The 12,356-nt window shown below is 38.4% G+C and overlaps 1 protein-coding gene across 15 annotated transcripts in view; it reads left to right on the top strand.

Annotated features, from left to right (window-relative positions):
• FOXP1 (forkhead box P1) overlaps positions 1 to 12,356 on the top strand; it is a 705,387-nt gene that overhangs the window by 476,685 nt on the left and 216,346 nt on the right. Inside the window, exon 1 of one of the 15 annotated variants that reach the window (XM_042452081.1) lies at positions 8,991 to 9,129. The exons of the other annotated variants lie outside the window; for them this stretch is intronic. The gene's annotated coding sequence lies outside the window, so the exon portion shown is untranslated. Of the gene's footprint in view, positions 1 to 8,990; positions 9,130 to 12,356 lie in introns of those variants that run through there. 15 annotated transcript variants of the gene reach the window in all.

Here is a 12,356-nt window from a genome sequence, read left to right as displayed (position 1 = left end):
TTTGGGACTCCATAGGATGCAGCCATGGCAGTTAAATTGGAATCATAGTACTCCACAGAGCTTTGGTTGACCCAGTTCTGATACACAAAGCCTTATCTAAATAAAAGCCACCAATATTCTACAGTGTGGCTTGTCTATCCAAATGTCTATCTCCTTCTTCTCAATCATGAGGGCTAAGTCACAACTATACATAATGCAAACAGTGACTGTGATGATGTGATTGAGATTCTTGTAGTCCTTTTCTTTTCTATTAACAAGAGGTATAGGCAACAGATTCAAATCATTACTGGTAATGGAAATAATTAATATTTCTGTCACCCATTATCTAGCCTTTTACCATTGCACATTATTCCCTTGTCTAGGTGTATTTTCACCCTGAACCTGCCAATTGCTTTTTGCTGTTTTATCCTAAAAATGCTATGTCTTATTTGACTCCACAGCTGCTGTTTGCTTTTGTTATCAGTTTTGTGGGGAAATAGCACTGGGAGATTTTTTTTAGTTTTAGTAGAGAAATTGTGTTAGGAAAAAGTTAACCTCCTTCCAATGTGAAAGGCACCCTTATCCAAGCCCAAACCCACTTGCCATGTGTCTTAAGACAAGCCCCGCTTCCGGGTCTTACCAAATGCCTGTCTAGCCTAGAAATCTGTTTCTCACAATGCCTACCCAAATTCTCCCAGTGGGAAGCCCACAGATATGACATCAGCACAGTAATGTCACAGTTTCTGGCAACTCGAGTAGAAAGGCATATTGCCTCTGTCACTGGATATAATATATTACATCCTTGTGTGCCAGCAATTTGTTTAATCCTCTTTTAAAGGTGTGAGAATTGGCAGCTATCAAAAAATCTTTTGGTAATGAGTTACGCCATTTCATCTTTCATCACTTTTTGTCTGACCTGAATCTCTGAGTGTCATCAAACAGCCAAGATTGTTCTAATAGATGGGAGAGGGAGAAGAACGTCTTCCTATTCCCTTCATCTACATCACAGATAACTTTGTCGACTTCCATCATGCTTCCCATTCAGTGATATCACTAGAGTCACCTGGTACAGTATCTCGTAGTGACACCCCTATTGACTCACAGTGACTTATGATAACTTTCATCAGTGGTGTCATAACAGTTGGTGTCATCCCCCCCCCATCGAACTCTTCCCATACCACACCATACGGAACACTTAGTCATGTTTTTGTACTAATGTTACTCATAATTTATAATCACTGTATATCAGTGAATGTAATAATAATAATTAATAATAATAACATTTATTTATATTTTCCTGCCTCTCCCGGGTGGATCGAGGCGGGATTACAGCATAATATAAAATATAATGCAGTTAAAATACAATAATACAAACAAGTTCATAAAATGCAAAAATAGCAATTAACATAACAATTAAAAACAGAGTTTCACAGGCAACAGTGGGGCAGAATGCTCTCATCCTGTAGGTTTCCAGGGAGGTGGTAAGATGGATCTCCTCCGAGAAACCATTCCACAATCTTGGGGTAGATATACAGTACTGAACACTCTTTAGGAAGTTGAAGTAAATTTAGTTGTTGTTAGCTCTAGCAAATTCTTCCCCATTGTTCTAAGAGTGCGGGGTGGATTACTAATGGTAATAGTTGTGGCATAATTAGCAAAATTAAAATTTATACCTTTAAATTACAATATAATACACATAAATTTATTTACATGTACATAGTTTCATGTGGTTAAAGTGAAAATTTGACAAGATATGATGTTTTTAAATAAAAATTTAAAAGAATGATTTAATTTTATATTAAATTAAAAAACTTAAATTTAAAAAAAAATAAAATTTATTTTAAACAAAACAAAACTGAGGCCTCTCCTTTCTTCTCCTACTGAGCCTTGTCTCACTGATACAGTTTCTTCAGGGTTTTAAAGGGATGCAGCAAAAACCACACCCTGTTTCCCCAAAAGGCAGATGTTTGGGGAGCAGTGGTGTCATCCCCCCCTTAGTGTGTCACCTAGTGTGGCTCGCACCCTCCCTAATGACACCACTGCTCCCATTCACTTTCTTTCTAAACTAAAACAAAAGCAAAAACAAATGTTTCAGCCCCTTTCTCATTTCAGGTGGCCTCTTTCTGCACCTTTCCATCTTTTATTTTTTTGATTCATTTGTTAATCATTCACCACATAGAATTTTAATAGGAACCACACATTCCATTGCAATTTTCATGAAGCTTTTCTTTGTCAGTTATCAACAGTTTAGAACCCAAAAACTAGGGATTAAGATTTCTACGTTAGGAATTCTTGTCCCTTTGGGCATCATTTTACACTAGGGATGGAAATTCTCAATTTTCCCACTTCCCAATAGATGTTGAGGAAAAGACATTGGTGTTTCTTCTCATAGGTTCAAAACATTGGGGATTTTTTTTCTTCTCACAAAATTCACCACAACATTTAAAAAGTGCGCATTCTCAAGAAACTCACAGAATTTTACTTGGAAATGTACAGCTCTTTGAAGAACAACTGTGCAGTTGTAGTCTACCTCTGGCCATGACTGTTTCATTTTTCACAACTTTTTGCGAAAGAGAGAAAAGACAGCACAGGAATGAATGGGTTGGATACCAGGAATTAATAAATAAAGGTGTATTGCATATGGCAGTTTTGATACTGCTTTTCTAGTTTTGCTTGATAGAAGGACCAAGGCATGTTGCAAAAATTTCCATCAATCCTTTTTCACCTTCTAGTCTAAGGAACCTCCAAACAATGGGTTCTTTGGGCTCTGAGTCAGTGCTCCCCTTCTGCCCTGACCTGCCTGCCTAGTATAATTCCCGTATTCCTTCTCAACCCCTGCTAATTTGCTTATCACTTCCGAAGTTGATCTTCTCCTGTCTCTCCTTCCTCTGCTTCTCGTTCTTGGTTGTTGTTTTCTTTGCATAACTTATTCCCTGAACTCTCTGGACTCTGACTACACTCCACTTCTATCATGACCTGTCTGGTTAATCTGATTCCCCAGTTTCTTTTTGCTTCAACCATGCTAAGGTTGCTTCTCTCTTGCCACCCTTTCCTCTCAAAAAAGAAGGTTAGATCCCAGAGAGTTCATGGAGCAAGTTGCACAAAAACAAACAAACAAACAAACAAACACAGTTGAAAAGGAATGGTAGAGGAGGAGTGGCAGGAGAGGAGCAGCCTTGGTTGGTGAAAAAATAGAGGAGAAAATAGCTAAGTACAGGTGGCTTATCATTCAAGGAATGTTCTATACCATCAGATGCTTATAAAAATTGCAGTTTTAATTAGTATAGGTGCATAACTTTGCCTTGGAGAGTTGTGCTGTATACCAACTGTGCAAAGTTGACAAAAGTGCATTGATTTGCTAGCCAAAGAACAAAAAACAAAAACAAAAAACAATTCCTTGCTAAGCTATGTTTTACTTCCCATTGGTGTTTCCCAAGTGGCTGTGAAAACCAAGTTTCAGCCACATTTGGGAAATGGTCAAATGTGTATTCCACCCCTACTTTACACTTGTTACTTCAGATACCTTTTTCTTTCCATTTGACTGGCCATTACATAGGTAGAATTGATTCTTTTGCAACTTTTCTCTGTCCCTCTTGTTTCAAACATTCAAAATACACTCAGCCCTTAGTTCTTGTGGGCTTGAGATCTGTGGTCTTGAATATTCATGGAGAGGCGACCTCCATTAAATTCAGTGGGGCGCCCCCCCCATGGTATATGGCCCATTCAAACCTATGGGGCTTGAAAACCGGCAAGTCTCCATTTCCATGGATAATGGAGGGCCGACTGTACTTGGAGTGTTATCTCCAAGTGGCCGGAGGGATCAGGTTTCACCTGTCTGCACATCTTCAAGCAATTAACCTGTCTACCACACTACTCAAAGTCCTAGTATAGAAACTTGATAAGTCAACAGTGATGTAAATCCCACTGATTCAATAGGTCTTTCCTAGTTAGCACTAACAATTAGATGTAGGCCAGAGGCTGATCTTAGATATATGTTACATGAAATATTTTTTTCAGAATATTAACAGTTTCACATCTGAACTTTTAATTTTTCAGTAAGATCTAGAATTCCTCACATCAGGTTCTTTATTCAGACTCCAACCTTGGGGGGGGGGGGGAATCAGATTCTGATATCTGCCTGGCATATGCAGTGAAGGCTAGATACATCTCAAGATGTCTTTCCATCCCTACATCCATAGCTAGTGTGAACAGTTTCACCATGTTTTTCTCCTTCTTTTTTTGTGTAGATTTTTTACTGTGCATATTGAGATTTGTGCACATTGTAAAATTGCATATATTACACGAATCTCATTGACTAAACCTTTCTAATGTGTACTGCATATTTTCCTATGCATACTTTTGAAATGTGTCTAGGTTTCCCCCTCCCCCCCAGATACATCTTTAGGATCAGTCAACATAAGTTTTCTGGAGTGGAAATTGTGTATGAGTTGCAACCAGTCTGGAAGTGTAGTCTGATACAAGCTGGCCAGACTAAAATTGGATTCTCCTGTAAAAAAATTAATGAATTTTCTCACAATCTGCTTATCCCTTTTTATTAGTCCTTCATGTCACCTAAGAATCATCAACATTGCAGAAATAGTCTAAGTTGACAACTGACCCTAAAGTTAGAATGATCCAAGCCATTGTACAGTCGGGCCTCTGTATCCACAGACTTGTCATCCACGGATCAGAGCATACGCATATGGCAAGTCCCCATTGTCCCTAAAGGCCTCAATGTATATACAGCTGTGCTAGCAGGCACACACACATCGCACAGCCATTAGGGAGAATAGGACTTGAGGTCGTGCACTTTTTTGTATTCCAGAGGGTCCAGAATGGATCCCCTGCGGATACAGAGATCAAACGGTATGAGAGCTGGACAGTGAAGAAAGTCGATAGGAAGAAAATAAATTCATTTGAGATGTGGTGCTGGAGAAGAGTGCAGAGGATCCCATGGACAGACAGAAAGACAAAGAAACAGGTCCTGGAACAGATTAGTCTTGATCTCTCCTGAAAGCAAAGATGATCAAACTGAGTCTGTTGTACTTTGGACACATCATGAGAAGACATGATTCCTTAGAAAAGACAAGACTCCTTGGAAATGTATAAGGGAGTAGAAAGAAAGAAAGACCACACATTAGATGGACAGACTCAATCAAGGAGATAGCTGCCCTCAATTTGCAGGACCTAAGCAGTGCAGTGGAGGAAAGGTGGTATTGGAGATGTCTCATTCATAAGGCTGTCATGAGTCAGGGTCAACCCAAGGGCAGTTAAAACAACAACCCCAACATTTTAGACATTGTGTTGTCACTATTGCCCTAAATATTTTATGGCATACTGCATACAAGTTTGGTGACAGATCAGGGCACTATCATTTCTCCCTCAAAAAATCACCTTTTGTTTAACTGTATGTAGAGAGCCTTCCAATGATACAATGCTAGCACCTCAGGCTGTAAGATTCTCTTTTTGGAAAATATGGTTTGTGCTGTAGCATCATTAGAAGCTACATACTGTACTGTAAGGAGTGCTAGTCACTTTCTATTCATTTACTTATAATAGCAACAGTAGCAACAATTAAAGCACGCAATTGGGACCAAATGTCCATGGCATTTCACTAATGTTTTCAGGTAAACTCTGTACCACACATCCTAGGTCATCTCAAAGCATGAAAAAAAAGCATTTCAAGAATCAAGTTTGTACAGTTTGCATCTCATATAAACATGACATGTAAGGTGCCTTTTGTGTTTTGCAGAGGTAAGGTCACACATCAGGTGTATGATAGACTGTACTACTTCAAATCGGCAGATAACCTTGGCTTTTAGGATTTCATCTTTTAAAATTTTAAGTAGTTTGTTTATTTCTTTGTTTAAAAAAGGAGGGCTACATTAAGAAGTCACCTCTTAGTGGTATTTTTGCTAGCTGTCTGAAATTCAGCTCTAAGGTCTATTAAACTCAAACCCACTATGTAAACATTCTTCTGTTGTTCCTGGTCTCCAAGTGGCCAGAGGGATCAGGTTTCACCTGCCTGCACATCTTCAAGCAATTAAAGCTGTTAACTTGAAGCTATTTCACATTCAAGGTCCATGGTGACATTCAAGTCCACAAAATGTCTGAAGGTAAAAAAGATTAAAAAACAAAACAAAAGGTTCTTCAGAGTACATACTGGTCAACAGTTTTATTTTTGTTTTGTTTTTTACAGCACAGCAATGCAATTGGATTGAAGAAATTATTATTGCCCACAGCAGTATCTAGACTCAGTTATGTGCTAAAGAAAGTAAGGATAGTGACGACTTTGTCATAATAATTATTTATTTCTCAAGAATGCTGTTAGATTGGGCTTATTTGACAACTCAATTCACAGCATGCAGACCTTAGTTTGCTTCTCATTTACAGGAGGATTTATGCTCAGTGTTTACACTGCACAGTTAGCTCCTTCAGGTAAAGGCTTCAGTTCCAATGACATTCAGCCCCAGGTTTAGTGAGTTCTAGCGGTAAGTCTTGAAAGCGGTTATTTTTTAAAAAGGTTGAAGCAGATTAGTGGTGACCTTAAAAGATTAAACTAGTACAGTTTAAAGATAAATAATCAGCCTTTAGCTCATTAGATAGCTACATAAGCATGACAGAAGGTGACTTTCTTATAACATTTTTAGAGTCTGGGATGTATTTTTCCTTTTTATATTTACAGTTTGGAGGTGGGGAGGATTGCTTGTGAAGATGGGTGTGCTTTGCTTGTTTGATTGATGGATGGATGGATGGATTGGTTGGTGTTTCTCCCCAGAAAGCACAATATAACTGGTTACAACACTTTAAATTGTTTTAATGCAGCTTTAAAATTCACAGTTTTCCTGTTGGTTTATTATGCAGAAGAGTCTAATTTTAAAAGCTGTGCCTGCTGCAAAAGAAGATCTTGTTTTGCTGTCCCAGAGGGTGTTCTTAATCAGAAATAACCACAGGCTAAATTATAATGTGGAATTCTAATGCCCTTTAACCTAACACTGCCTGTTCATTCGATGTTTGTTAACAAACATCTCTAAGTACAAAATTGTTTGAGAATTACTTTTTCATTATATTCAGCAACTTCAATTAAAGTAAGAGGCTTATGGGGAGGGGGGAGGAATTAAAAATGTATGGATTTTCCTCAATAAAGTTTTAGTGATCATTTCCACATAAGTGTTTTCTCCTCTGGTATTTAACTGTCTCGGGGATAGTCCAATTTAAGTAATATCCTCTAACAAACTAGGGTCTTTTAGCAGTGGAAAGAAAATCCAGCAGCTAATCAGATTGCCAACCAATTTTGGAGAAGTGGAACTCTTAAGGGCCTGGAATCATAAATGGGTGGTATTCCCAGGCATTTTTGCAATTAATGAATTGAGGCATGATTCCCTACAGTTGCTTACTATATAAGAGTGCAACCCAAAGGGAGGTAACTCTACTTTAAGACCCATTGGAATTGGTGGGCTCTTGAGTAGGCTTAACTACATCTTGGATTGCGCTTGGAGATAACTATTCTGGAACATTTACAGGAGAGAAGTGAAGCATCAAACGTACTCATTTCCCCCCCAAAAAAATGTTTAGCCTACATAATTGAGAAGTCTAATTAAAAGATTAACTGGTGAGCTAAAGGTGAGAGCTGCTGAGTTAGTAAAGGCTTTTTACAAGAAACCCTCAATTTCCTCCACTTTACATGCCAGGAACAGAAAGCTGTGGTACTTAGAAGGTGATGCTTCTTTAAAGCAGATCTTTCCCATTCTGTATCCCTCCCCCCAGCCTAGCCTTTCTGTTTCTATGATCTGCCTTTTGAATGGTTTTTGTGGCTGATCAGTTCCACCTAATATGTCTCTTGATTTCTGCTATTGTAATACTCAGACGACATGCTGTTCTCTTCATTTTTATAAGCTTTAGATGCTCCTGCCTGTCATACTCTGGCGGTTTATCTTCAGCGTCTGGATTTGCTTTCAGACTTGCATGTCTATCAAGCTGCTGTTGCTTTGAATGTGAGATCAAAAGAAGATGAATTCCAGTATATATATAAAAAATCCTTGTATGAAGAAAAGATTGGGTCCTGTGTAAACATCCCACTGACAGCTCCCAATGAGTTATTTTAGCTGAGCATTAGCACCCAGAATGACAGGCAGTCCAAGAGTACATGCTAAATAACAAATATCAGTGGTTGTCGCACATTGAAAAACAGCAATATATTTTCTAAAGAAACTGTGCTCCGTTTGGAGAGAGAGAGAGAGAGAGAAGCAAAGAGGAGAGGCAGAAAGAAAACTACTATAACTGGAATATGGTTGTTCTGCTGTTCATCTCTTTACAAGCTGCCTTCAAGTGCCAGACCCAGTTTACTTTCCTTGACAGTATCTCTGTCATTTCTCTTGTTTGTCAAAAAGGCTGGACTTTGATAATTGAAGTGAGGAGGGGAAGCAGGATAGGGAGTGAAGGAAACACAGTTTACTTAGTCCTCTAGATTTAAATAGGTATTTTATTTTAGTGTCTGAAAGGAAAATGTAAGAAGGAGAAGGTATCTGGCAGAACATATTGAATGCATACTCCTGAGATCTTACGACTCAAAGTGTAATTTATTTTAAAGGGAAAAATGTTATGAAGGAATTTGAATAATTACTGTGAAGTCTGGCCAACCTTAACACACATTTATTGACATAAGCGTGTGGGTACCACGAAGAGTGTGAAAAACAAGCTTTCCAAAACTATGTACAAATAAAGAATTTGCCTAGCAGCATAGCTAAGATGCATTGGCTGCTGTTTTGTCTAGTTATATATGATTTTTACATGTGGGCCAGCTGCTTTAATAGGGTAGAATTAATGTAATTTTTTTGGAGTGTTAAACACAACTTTGAAATTACCTGCAAGCTCCAGCTGATCTTTCAGCTTTGCAGATGGGGAAAAATTGCTTAAATTCTTGTGGTTTCTTTGTCATTTCATAAAAGCAGACGTTGCTACTGTGGAGGCAAGCCTCCCGTTGTTGCCTACAAAGGGCAGTGCTCCAGTGTGTTTTCCCTTCAGTGTGTGTTTCAGCTGCACAGCACTTCCTGTTTATTCAAACATCTTTTTACCATTCTTCAACCCCCTGCTTCAGAGAAACAGCCAGAACACATCTTCAGCAAGAAGACGGCAAACTAGAGACAGACAGTAAGAGCTTGCTCTGTTAAACTCTCCATATTCTCTTTAACGTTCAGGGGGAAAGGGGGCACAACATGTAGCTACGGTGAACTTTTAACTTGCTGTCTTGCTTGCAGAGGCATTCTTTTTGCTGTAGGAAAATTTAATTGCTGAGGCTTTACAGCAAAATAAGATGATTCATGTTGTTTACTGCCTTGTTGGGCAAAGAAACAAGATGAAATGAAAGCTGGCTTCTGCTAACTCCCTCTCCCTCTGTTGCTTTTTAACTGTGTATCTGGAGAAGCCCTGTGTTGTCACTTATGTAAGGAGAGATGATTTTCACATAGAACATGTGTAAGATCCTGATGTGTTTTGATTTGATGTGTATGTCTGTGTTGTCCAGTCATTGTCTCAAGTTTAGAAGAGATAGCGGCAAAGGGGAGGGAATTGGAAGGGGTCTGTGTCTTTAGAAATGTCCTTTCCTTGTGGTTGTCTTTGCATTTGTGAATCAGTCTCGTTAATATTTGTACAGATAGCGTACTAATAAAAGCCGGGTTTCTGAGACAAGCATAGGTGTTATCTCTTTTGTATGACTCGTCTAGACTTTTGGTTCTACAAAAAGAGGAGGGGGAGGAAAAGGCAAGGAAGACTTGCGTTCTCAAACGGTTGTTAACTTTCATGTCAGGGGATTTTCTTCAGATTTTCAGGCTCTGTGATATCTGTGAAACCTGGCACAATACAGACATAGCACTGATTAATATCTGCCACTCATGTTATAACACATGTTCCATTTCGGTCCTTTTTGTTCACATGATTTAACAGGGTTTGTTGGTATTTGTTGTTGATATCCTAACATATTTCAATAGAAAAGTCCATTAGTACTGATACATAACATTTTATCCATTCATTTTAAACTGCTGTCTCAGAGGCAAAAGGAATAAGCAGGAATGGAAAATGTGTAGTCTGGGGAGGAAATAAAAGCATCTTCTGGAAAGCTTTGAAAAAAGAAGGACACTTCTATGGGGGGGAGGTCTATTCAGTGTTAAAACTTCTAAGAAGAGAAGCATCTAAATAGACAAATTAAGCCTTGTGTTCTAACTTCAAGTGCAGCTAACATCCAACAATTCAGATCCCTGCATGCATTCTTGAAAATGTTCTTTTTATAGTACTTTAAAATGTGCAGTGGGAAACAACAACAACATTTGCAACTGCCTTGAGGACAGTTTGTTTAACAGCAAGATTAACTGCATAGAGAAGATGGAAAGAGTGACTGAAGTTATTTACTCAGATGTTAGTGTAGGTGTAGGCCTGCAAAACTTACTGTGGGAACAGTGGTCTGCTGCCTTTCTTGGTATCTCATTCTGTTTGATGGCCATCAGATTTCCCAGCTCACTGATTTTGTTTTTTCTGGATGGCAGGCTGATTATTTATCAGAAGGGAAAGGGAGTAGCTCAAGCAAATAAACATGTGACCAAACTCTGTTTTCTTTGTGGCTTAATAGAAGGATATGTGGAAAATAATAAAAGGGTGTTTTTTTCATTTTAAATAAGAGGAAATTGTGTGTCATTTTAAGTTGAAAAAAGAAAAGCTTCAGTGAGTCAACCTTTTTTGTGTGAGTGTGTGATCTGTGGCTTCAGCTTTCTGAAAATTCACATGGTTCTCAGCCGAAAATTAATCTGCTGTTTTGTATACTCTTCCAGGGGAATGTTTCCACAGATAATATTGCTAACCACTTAGGGCTTAACTAGATGTATTACAATTGTACTTAGTTCTCCACCTTCATGGAAAATGTTGTTTTCTTTTCTTTTTAACACATCAGCTAGGTGCTTGCCTAAATGAGAAATACTTGCAATCTTGAGGAAGGATGGATGCTGACTTTGCAGCAAAATATTGACAGCGCAGTTGTGCTATCACCCCATCAGCTGCTAAGTGTTTGCAGTGAGTGTGTGGAGTTTGCAACCATGTTAAATCTATTACAAGAATCCTTTCTTTTTTAACACAGTTCCTGTGAATCTCATTGAGTACATTGTGCTTCTCTTTCATGATAGCTTGGCAGAATATTAAATAATTTTCCTGATAAGAAAAGCCCTATAAATTAAATTACTATCAAGAAAACTATATGTGTGGGTGTATTTGTGTTTGTATATGTATACATGCACATACATCCCCATATAGTCTCTCATATCTATATCTATATCTATCTATATAGATATAGCCTAGTCCTTTGAGGAAATGTTGCATGTTTTAGTTGATTTCACCAAATTACAAAGAACAGATGATACACACATAAAAAGAGTTACACACTGAGTGGGCAGGTATAAATTTAATATATGGACTTGCTTTGTGAATCTTTCCTTGTCTCTGGAGCTTGGAATTGCCCATCATTTCTAGTGCATCTATTATATCACCTTGTCTATAATATTAAATGACTAGCTGCTGCACATCAATTCTGTTATCTAGGGTCAAGATCATGCTATCTTGGGAAGAACCTGTATTGTGTTCACAACATAATTATGGAGTCTTTTTTTTAAAGGAAAGTTCTGCCTTTTAAATATCTTGCATGCTGGAAGTGGATTTGAAGGAGAAACGTAAAGGTGGGCAACTTAGGAATGCAGGGTTGCACACATACTTTTAGCAAGTGCAGTAACCAATTTTTAGTGGTGCCAGCCACTTTCCTGACATATAAGCAGCAGTGCTGATGTCTGCATTAGTCACCTCCATTGGTGCAGAAATGGCAATAAGCTCTCTTCATGTACACCTAAATAACAATAGAACCTCATATTTTTCTTTACCTTTACCTTCCTTTGTGAGGTTGCTGTTTCAGACACCTAAAATGTATTACGATCTTCCATGCACCCTCCTATCTGTGATACAGTCTATGAGATGAAGTGTCAAAAGCTACATAGGTGTGCTATTCTCATGGAGTAAATACAGCACTTGTTATAAATGTTCAGTTCTGTTGAGTGTATGCCTATTGTACTAAATAGCTAACCATTATCTTGCGTGTGATTTGATTAGTCCCCATTTGCGTACATCAGAGTTGGTAGTGGGTATAGTCTCCAAGCAAAATGAGGCAGGAGCATAGTTGCCAAGCTATTCTGAGATGGAAAAGAGGAGCTGGTTGATTCCTTGGTGCTCTTACAAAGCTTCAGTATCAGAGTTCCAGGGAAACCTTGAGAAGACAAGTAGAACTCTCATGGACTTTGGTCTCTAGTGTGATTGATCCTTTGGGGTAGGTCTTGCATTTACATGGTTCA

Source organism: Sceloporus undulatus, chromosome 2, assembly GCF_019175285.1.
Source record: "Sceloporus undulatus isolate JIND9_A2432 ecotype Alabama chromosome 2, SceUnd_v1.1, whole genome shotgun sequence".
Taxonomy (NCBI): Eukaryota; Metazoa; Chordata; class Lepidosauria; order Squamata; family Phrynosomatidae; genus Sceloporus; species Sceloporus undulatus.
Note: the sequence above shows the minus strand (reverse complement) of the source record. Positions and strands in the feature narration are given on the sequence as shown.